The 10,653-nt window shown below is 43.8% G+C and overlaps 1 pseudogene; it reads left to right on the top strand.

The window, feature by feature from the left end:
- Window positions 1-2,172: 2,172 nt before the first annotated feature.
- LOC138643374 (uncharacterized) overlaps window positions 2,173-10,653 on the top strand; it is a 64,318-nt pseudogene continuing 55,837 nt past the window's right edge.

Raw genomic sequence — 10,653 nt, 5'->3', positions numbered from 1 at the left:
TTCCCGTCTTGTATTGTGTGTGATCTATATGGCGGTATTATGTGAGAACACTATGGCAGTATTATCTTCAGAAAGCGGACCCATTCTATGGTGGTTCTGGCTGAGCACCTGCACGCGGGTCTGGGGTAATAGAGGGGGCAGCATGACCTCCAGTTAGGTGCAGTCAGGGCTGGTGAGGCAGCTGAAGAGAGGGGTCTCATTTTTATTGTTACTATATGGCTACATTTCCTTCCCAGCGTCACCCCGGACTTCGCCTGTCACCTCGCTTTCACATATTGCCAGGACAGGATGGAGAAGACAGGATCTGAGGAGGGGAATGGGGTCTGCATGCAAAGTCTGGATCAGACCAGGCCATCAATCCGCAGAAATGTTTCCTGGATTTCTGTGGAGCAGACGGTCCATCCATGTGTATAAAAGACAGCGCTCTATGTACAATCCCTGGCTGCTCCGCGCACCAAACAGGGGGCCCCCATAGACCAGCACACTGCTCTCCTGAAATACTCTGTGCTGCTGTCACCATGCTCCCTCCACCACATATCTCCCAGAATCCTTGCTGCCTGCCATCCTCGGTGACTGTCTACTTGTCAGTATAAGGCTGCTTTCACACTAGCGTCGGTACGAGCCTTTCGCAGTGCGTCGTACCGACGTATGCTGTGAAAGAAATGTCCGATGTGGGCAGCAGAAGCAGTCTTACGACGCTTCCGCTGCCCCATTGTTAGGTCTGGGCATGAGGGGGCGGAGTTTCGGCCGTGCATACGCGGTCGAAAATGGTGGACTCGACGCACAAACGTTACATGTAACTTTTTTTGTGGCGGCGGTCCACCAAAACATGACGCAACCGTCGCACGACAGTTGTGACGTGTGGCAATACGTCGCAATGCGTCGGTAATGTTAGTCTATGGGGAAAAAACGCATCCTGCAGACAACTTTGCAGGATGCGTTTTTTCTCCTGAATGACGCATTGCAACGTACAGCCAACAACGCTAGTGTGAAAGTAGCCTAAGGCTGCCGTCCACTATCAGTATTTGGTCAGTATTTTACCTCAGTAAGCCAAAACCAGGAGTGGGTGATAAATGCAGAAGTGGTGCATATGTTTCTATTATACTTTTCCTCTAATTGTTCCACTCCTGGTTTTGGCTTACAAATACTGAGGTAAAATACTGACCAAATACTGATAGTGTGACGGCAGCCATACTCTGCAGTCACAAACAAAATGGCTGCTCACTGGGTTCCTGAATATCATCCTCTCTAATCCCTTAGCAAACACCCAGAAGGAGAGGAGACATCACACATGTCAGCAGACTCCGCCCATAATTACTGCAGTGCTGTAATGTGAGCTATTTCTACACTAGGTTTTTCTGAAATTTCAGCAGCTGCTCCCCCTAGTGTTGAAAAGTGGAAATTCCAAAACTTTTCAAATTATTTTTCATATTTTACTAAATTATAAACAAATGATAATATTTTTTAAGAAAATGTAATCATTAATTCTTTACATTTTTACAATTTCTGAAAAAAAATTTTTTTTGATGGCACCTTCCCTTTAAGGTTTTGGTAATCTAAGCATGCCATCATCATTCAGAAACGCTCGATCTATCAAAATCAATATACCTAATTTGGTTGTGTCCGTGTGTCTGTGCACAATGAGTCATCCACAGTTGGGCATAACCATGGATACCTAAGGAGAGGACCTCCCCCTGGTGGCGAGTTAAGGCATTAGCCTTTTTTGAATGTTAGCCTGTGAGGCAACACTGTGAGGCAAGATTGCAAAGATGGATCAAATTGAGCGCGCTGCTGCACATAGAGAAGCAAATTGCATACGGATGAGTAACCTGCGTCTTCTTGAAACAGAAGATGAACGAAATTGTGGAAGAACTGCTGATGCAGCCCGACAGAGGGCGGCCTGAGCAAGAGAAACTAATGAACTGAATCACTTAGAGCATCTAATGCTGCACAACAATGAGCAACACGCAATGCACAAAGTGACACACAAATTTCACAACAAAGAGAACAAGATAGAATACGTGTCCAAAATGCAAGAGCCACTTGACAACGGCAAGTTACATTTGCCGCTAGAAGACGTCTCAATCAAATTGATGAGACATTGAACAGCACTATGCTGGCGAACTGACATTTCAATGTCAGTTCTTCCAATCTAAAAATTTCAAAGACGAAATGACTCAGGACAAAACATTCCCTTCCTGCTGCAAGAGAAGGCGCATCCAATTACGTCCCATTCATATGGATGATCGATTAGTCAAGTTGATGAAAGGAGAGCATCAGCACTCCAATAACTTTATGGCTAAGGGTACTGTCACACAGTGGCATTTTGATCGCTACGATGGCACGATCCGTGACGCTCCAGCATCGTAACAATATTGCTTCAGCGTCGTAGACTGCTGTCACACTTTGCAATGTACGACGCTGGAGCGATAATTTCATGACGTATGTGCGATGTAGAAGCCGTTGGTTACTATGCGTACATCGTATACAATATCGTGCACACCTTTGTTACACCATGCGATCATACCGCCACAGCGGGACACTAGACGACGAAAGAAAGTTTCAAACGATCTGCTACGACGTACGATTCTCAGCGGGGTCCCTGATCGCAGGAGCGTGTCAGACACAGCGAGATCGCTGGAACGTCACGGATATATCGCTGGAACGTCACAAATCGTGCCGTCGTAGCGATCAAAATGCCACTGTGTGACGGTACCCTAATATAAGGCAATACAATAGCTTTGGCATCAATGGGCGCACAAGTAGTGCCACCTCCTGGGCATGGTCCATACTGTTTTCGAATTCATGGACAAATTTACCACAGAACTGCTTCATTGCATCCCGCTGTGGGTAGTACTCCCAAGTTTGCCCAGATTTATATCTTGGACAGCGAAGAAGCATTAAGTATAAGAAGTCAAGCAAATAAAAAGTGCCTCCCAGCACTGCTATCATCTCTTGGAGAGAAAATGAAAGCAATTGACCCACTCGCAAGAGCCTTCACAATGATGAGGGAATTTGGAATAGAGGAAGAGAGGATTGCTGAATTAGAAAATCGCGTTCCACTCGAAATAACAATGTCAATTATAAATGACTACAACAATGACCAGAGGCGCTACAATGCATCAAGGTGCAATGAAGTAGCTATAATTTATTAAAATGCAATGGGTGAACCCCCTTTTAATAGGGACATCAGAGTTCAACTCAAAAGTGAGAACCAAACTGTTCAAATCAGCTTTCTTCACAGACAGTGTGATGCAATGACATATCCACTTCTATTTCCATATGAGGACAGTGGATGGACAATAAATTTGACAGCTCCAATTGCCCTAAGTGTGCAACATCAAGGAATTGGTAACATTCATCTACCATCCATACCAGTGGATCAAGATCAACAAGAAAAAAATCACCCTGTTGCAGTACTATGCATACAAGAAAAGAGACAATGGGGGCACCACGGTCAGTGGGATTCAAACCCAGGCCTTGAAAAGTACCAGAGCGAGGTTAGTTGCTACACCCCTGTTAAGGTACCTTCACACTGACCAACTTCACAACGATATCGCTAGTGATCCGTGACGTTGCAGCGTCCTGGATAGCGATATCGTTGTGTTTGACACGCAGCAGTGATCTGGATCCTGCTGTGACATCGTTGGTCGGAGCAGAAAGTCCAGAACTTTATTTCGTCGCTGGATCTCCCGCAGACATCGCTGAATCGGCGTGTGTGAAGTCGATTCAGCGATGTCTTCACTGGTAACCAGGGTAAACATCGGGTTACTAAGCGCAGGGCCGCGCTTAGTAACCCGATGTTTACCCTGGTTACCAGTGTAAATGGAAAAAAAAACACTTCATACTTACATTCCGGTGTCTGTCGCGTCCCCCGGCGTTCTGCTTCCTGTTATGAACTGGTGGTTTAGGAACAACATGGGACGAGCTCTGAAGGAGGTGGTATCTGTACTGACCGCAGTCCCTAAGCTCAACACATCACTATAAGTAGCCGTGGGATGCTCCTGTCACTCCCTAGGCACCTCGTCACAGCCTGAGAACTAACTACCCCTAAAGATAGAAACAGGAAAACTATCTTGCCTCAGAGAAAATCCCCAAAGGATAGATAGCCCCCCACAAGTAATGACTGTGAGTGGAGAGGGAAAAGACATACGTAGAATGAAACCAGGATGTGGCACAGGAGGCCAGTCTAGCTAGATAGATAGGACAAGATGGAATACTGTGCGGTCAGTATTAGAAACTACAAAAATCCACACAGAGTTTACAAAAATCTCCACACCTGACTAAAGGTGTGGAGGGTAAATCTGCTTCCCAGAGCATCCAGCTTAACTGAAATTAATCCATATTGACAAGCTGGACAAAACATAGAATGCACAGAACGAATAAGTCCACAACATGTGGACAGAAAAGAGCAAAGAAAGAACTTATCTTTGCTGAACTGGTCAGGATATCAGGGAAATCCAAGAGAGATGTGAATCCAACCAGGAACTATTGACAAGTGGCACTGGCTGAAGGGAAGAGCCAGGCATAAATAGCTGAGCAGAAAGACAATCAGTGGAAGCAGCTGCAGACTGCTAAATCCAAGGAGCAGCCATTCCACTTAAAACCACCGGAGGGAGCCCAAGAGCAGAACTCACAAAAGTGCCACTTACAACCACCAGAGGAAGCCCAAGAGCGGAATTCACAACAGCTTCCCTGCACTGTCAGCGCCGGCCAGCCGTAAAGCAGATTACAGCAGTGACGTCACCGCTGTGCTTTACGGCCAGCCGGCGCTCACAGTCAGTGCAGGAAAGCACAGCGACGGGGGACAGACACCGGAATGTAAGTATGTTTTTTTTTACATTAGCACTGGTAACCAGGGTAAACATCGGGTTACTAAGCGCGGCCCTGCGCTTAGTAACCCGATGTTTACCCTGGTTACCAGGGGACTTCGCATAGTTGGTCGCTGGAGAGCTGTCTGTGTGACAACTCTCCAGCGACCACACAGCAACGCTGCAGCGATCGGGATCGTTGTCTAGATCGCTGCAGCGTCGCTATATGTGACGGTACCTTTAGTCTCCACCAACAGGCCAGGAATTTGTTCAGGTTACCATCTGGCATTCAGCCAACATAGGGCCTCAACTATTGCTTGTTATATCTCTTTATATATACCTTGTCGGTTTCTTTATACCTTTTTTCATGTACATTAAATGAACAATTTGATCATAACTGCTCTATGCGCCTATTGCGTATTTGGGTATAGCTTATTTTTTACATTCTTTAATTTTTTTTTTCATTTCTTTTGATTCATTTTTATTAGTTTTTCTTTTTTTCCTTTTTTTGGGGGAGTTCTCATACGGGTTTATCATCTTGTCCTTTGTATATTTAGTGCTTCTGGTGGAACTTCCAATTTACCTGTATTTTTTAGATAGTTTATTTTTCAGACAGTTTACTTTTTTATTTTTTTATTTTGTATTGTGTTTTTTTCTTTTCTACTCTTTATTTTAGGTGTTTTTCCTTACAGCATTTAGTGATCCATGTATCTGGGGGAACTTCTGCAGGGGTGCTATTTATGTGTCTATTATTTAAACTAGACATCTGGGTTTTAATATTTGGAATAGGGCTCCTAGCGCTGCTGGCTTGTTTCTAATGGGCTAATATATTTTTAGTGACCATTTTCTCAGAGTATACACTCGTTCTCATTCTTGGGCTTTATCTCCCTGTACGCGTGCGCACTGAGCCTGTTTCCCTGCCATCCTTTAAGTAGTTTAAACACCCGTTTGTGTTCATCCCTCCTTGGAATATTCTCTGCGCAAGCACATTTGCTACAGTGCGCGTGCTGCCATGGCGACCGTGAGCGGACTATACACTTCCGCTCTGGGACGCCGTCGCATGCGCACTGGATACACGCCGGGCCCGGCGGGTGCAATTGCCATTGCACTTACTCCATGCGGCGATTCTAGCTGCAGCACAGCTGTTCTCGGTAAGTAACCGATTATCTCATATTTAAGCGAGAGGCCAGCCATGCAGGCACTACCCCTGACGAAGCCACCAGTGCGTGGCGACACACGTTGGGTGTCTGCAGCCCGCACTCTCCACTTTTCAGGGTACACATGCCCTCTTGGTCCTGCCCATGACCGGTGTCCACGGGATTTGGCTAACCATGCACTTTATCTCTTTACTCTTTCTAGGCGCTTGGTCATAATTTTGGTGGGTATTGGACATCTTACTCATCTGTATTTGCATTCTCAGCCCTGTTTTTCTTATCCGCATGGCCAGTCCCACGTTCTTTGTACTATCGCTTTATTTGTGGACACCAGGGCACATTTATCATAGGGTGCAGTTAGGTCATGCTTGTCCCCAGGTTATCATGACGTCTGTTCATGTGAGTTATTAAATGGGGTTGGTTGGGCTGGCTATAGCTACTACATTTATTTGGCTACTACGCTGTCATTCCAGGCCATTTGTATTAGTGGGCATGTGTATTTCACTCTGTTTGGGTCTGTGCGGGTTTTTGGCCTTATTTTGGGCTTTTGTGTGTATGGGGTTATTTTATATCCCCTTGTTTTAGATGTTTTTAAGTGTGTTTTGCCTTTTGTATGTATATTTGTTTAATAAAGCTGTGATTTGTTATTTACTTGGTGGTGATTCACATTTATAAGGCCTACCTTTCTTCTCTTAGTTTATACGTAGTACTATGCATACAGGCTTGCCATTCATGACGAGTTCAATCCCCTTTTAAATACTGGGAAGTTGACGCAACAATTTATCATTGACAGTTACGTCAAAATTGAATCTGACAGGATCGAATATATAAAACAAAATCAAAAGGCATTACGCATCGACAGTTATGCCGGCATTATAAATCATAATTTTACCGTCCAATTTCATTGGAAGCCCAAGAGCTATGCAGCAAAATTACCAAGACGCCATGACAATTGTCCGAAAATTCAGAAAGCCAGATCTTTTTCTTACGATGACCTGTAACCCAAAGTGGAAAGAAATTACTGAAAACTTAGAACCATGGCAAAGGCCAGAGTTCAGACCAGATTTGGTTGCACGAGTATTTAAAATCAAACTCCAAGCCGTGCTTAACGAGATTTTGAAAAAACACATTTTTGGCCCTGTAGTTGCCTATGTGCATGTAATAGAATTTCAAAAGTGTGGACTACCAAACGCTCACACATGCTCTTAATCATCGGAGAGGAAGATAAACCGAGGGACAAAGAAATAATTGACAAATTGGTCTCTGCTGAAATCCCGAATGAGATGGCAAATCCAAAACTGCATGAGGCAGTGATGAAGCACATGATTCATGGCCCATGTGGCGAAGATCAACCTGGTGCTATACACATGACACATGGTCAATGCACAAAAAAATTCCCAAAGGTATTTAAAACAGAGATAAACCCCAATGTTGATGGTTATCTACAGTACCGTCGACGCAATACTGGGAAAACCAGACGAGGAACGCGAGAAATCGACAATAGATGGGTAGTTCCATACAACTGTTATTTATTACTCAAGTACACTTGCCATAACAATGTTGAGATATGTGCTTCAATAAAAAGTGTTAAATATCTTTTCAAATTTGTATAGAAAGGACATGACTCTGCCAATATCAAGTTTGATACATTAAACTGGAATGAACCAGCCATGTACCTAGATTCTCGGTATATAAGCGCCTCTGAGGGCATATGGAGAATCAGAAAAAAATAAAATGCATGATGCTTCACATACCATTAAAAAGCTTGCTGTTCACCTTGAAACCATGCAGAAAGTGTTTTTCGAAGATGGTAATGTGGATATGGTTATTTCAGACTCAAAAGCCTCCACTCTGCAGGCTTATTTTGAGCTAAACAGAGTTGACGCTTCCGCCCATCAGTATTTGCACTGTGAAATCCCTGAACACTATATCTGGGATAGAAAAGCTGTACTAGAAGGATGGAAAAAACAACGGGCTCAATTTGGGAAAACAGTTGCCCGAATGTATACAGTCTCTTTAACAGATGGTGAGCTGTATTACCTAAGACTCCTTTCACTTCACGTAAGAGGAGCAAAGTCTTATGCTGACTTAAGGACTGTCAATGGAGTCGTACATGGCACGTATAAAAATGCGTGCTTTGATCTTCATCTTTTGGAAGACGATTCCCAATGGGAAGACGGTATAACGGATGCAATCGCTTTCCAAATGCCCTACCAACTTCGCAAATTATTTGCTATAATTTGTGCGTTTGGAGGAAAAAAGGTTTAAGCATAATAACAGACGTGGATTCTTTACTGTAAGAGCAGTGAGACTATGGAACTCTCTGCCGTATGATGTTTTAATGAGTGATTCATTACCTAAATTTAAGAGGGGACTGGATACCTTTCTGGAAAAGTATAATGTTACAGGGTATATACACTAGATTCCTTGATAGGGCGTTGATCCAGGGAACTAGTCTGATTGCCGTATGTGGAGTCGGGAAGGAATTTTTTTCCCCAATGTGGAGCTTACTCTTTGCCACATGGTTTTTTTTTGCCTTCCTCTGGATCAACATGTTAGGGCATGTTAGGTTAGGCTATGGGTTGAACTAGATGGACTTATAGTCTTCCTTCGACCTTAATAACTATGTAACTATATGTAACTATATATGGGGAACCAGCTAAACAATTGGCATTGTGGCAAAAATATAAAACTGAATTTATGGAGGATTACACCAGGCCATATACTCCAGAAATTGCTGAGCAACTGGCTCTTCATGATATTAATAAAGTGATCTTAAGCAATAAAAAGTCCTGTGCTGACTACGGATTGCCAACTCCAGTAAATGTTCCAGATGAAATACTGGAACAACTGAATTATCCTGTAATAAAGCAGGAGGCTGAGCAATTGAAAGCTATGCTTAATGAAGCTCAGAAATCAGCTTTCGATGCAATTATGCAAGCAGTCAATGCTACATCACAGCCAGATGATACTAGCTCACACTGTTTTTTTCTGGACGGCCCAAGAGGCAGTGGGAAGACATTTTTGTACAACTGCTTGCACAAGACACTACAAGCAGAAAAAAAGTCTTTTTGCTCAGTAGCCTCCACTGGATTGGCGGCTACATTACTACAAAATGGGAACAGGAAACAGGAAACAGGAACTACAAAATGGTAGCACCTACCATTCCAAGTTTGGCCTTGGAATTACAACAAATGAGACTACAGTGTCAAAAATTAAGCCAACCTCACTTCAAGCAAAGGAGCTTAGGGAGTCATCTGTCATTATTTGGGATGAAGTAACAATGACTCCCTGTTTTAATATGAACGCTGTGGATAATTTGTTCCAAGACATATGAGGAAAAAAAGACCATTTGGTGGAAAAGTTTTAATAAACGGTGGTGACTTTCGTCAAACCCTACTAATAGTGGAAGGTGGAAAAAGAGCCCAAATTGTACAGTCTACCATTTAATACTCAATATCCTGGAATCAGTTTTCACGGTTCCAGTTACAACAGAATATGAGAACATTTCAGGATGAAGTTGAGTAAACTCATGGTTACTGAGACTTGGCAATGGAGAGTTGTCAAATGTATATGGTCTACCAGAAGACACAATTGAAATCCCGAATTCTTTTATTGAAGAGGGTGATTTAATTACACCTATTTTTGGCAACTCAATTGAGATTACCAATGCAACGGTAGAAGCAATTGCCAATAAAGCAATTCTTACGCCATTGAATGATGACGTTCATGCCTTGAATGACAAAATTCTTAGTCAAGTTCAAAGTGAACACTCAACATATCGCTCCGTCGACACAATTGCTGAAGAGGAGGGTGTGATTCTCACAGATTACCCTGTAGAGTTTCTGAACTTTTTGAATCCCACTGGGATGCCTCCTCATGAACTAAAGCTGAAACCAGGGGCTGTAATTATGCTCCTGCGTAATCTTAACAGAATGCGTGGCCTTTGTAATGGCACAGGGCTTTATGTGAAAAGCTTAAAAGCAAACGTTATTCATGCCGTTGCTTTAAATGGAAAAGCAAAGGGTCAGACAGTTGTTAAGGTACCATCACATTAAGCGACGCTGCAGCGATATAGACAATGAGCCGATCGTTGCAGCGTCGCTGTTTAGGTCGCTAGGAGACGTCAAACATGGCAACAGCAGAACGATGTAGGAGCGATCCAGTGACGTACTTATCGTTCTCGCTGGTTGTTAGCTCCATGAAAAAACATTGCAGGCATCGTTGCTTTTGCTGTCAAACATGACGAATCACGCCGACCTGACGACCAAATAAAGTTCCGGACTTCTAGCTACGACTAGCGATGTCACAGCGGGATCCTGATCGTTGCTGCGTGTCAAACACAACGAGATCGCTATCCAGGATGCTGCAACGTCACGGATCGTTGTCGTTCTCGTTGTAAAGTTGCTCAGTGTGAAGGTACCGTATTTCCCGGCGTATAAGACGACTTTTTGACCCCTAAAAATTGTCCCAAAAGTCAGGGGTCGTCTTATACGCCGGGTACGGCGTGTGCAGGGAGCGATCCTGCATTTCGGTGTGTGGTTCCCAGGGTCTGGAGGAGAGGAGACTCTCCTTCAGGCCCTGGGATCCATATTCATGTAAAAAATAAAGAATAAAAATAAAAAACATGGATATACTCACCCTCGGACGGGCCCTGGATCACAGCGCTGCTAGCGTCTCCCTCTGTT

This window comes from Ranitomeya imitator, chromosome 6, assembly GCF_032444005.1.
Source record: "Ranitomeya imitator isolate aRanImi1 chromosome 6, aRanImi1.pri, whole genome shotgun sequence".
Lineage (NCBI taxonomy): Eukaryota > Metazoa > Chordata > Amphibia > Anura > Dendrobatidae > Ranitomeya > Ranitomeya imitator.
Note: the sequence above shows the minus strand (reverse complement) of the source record. Positions and strands in the feature narration are given on the sequence as shown.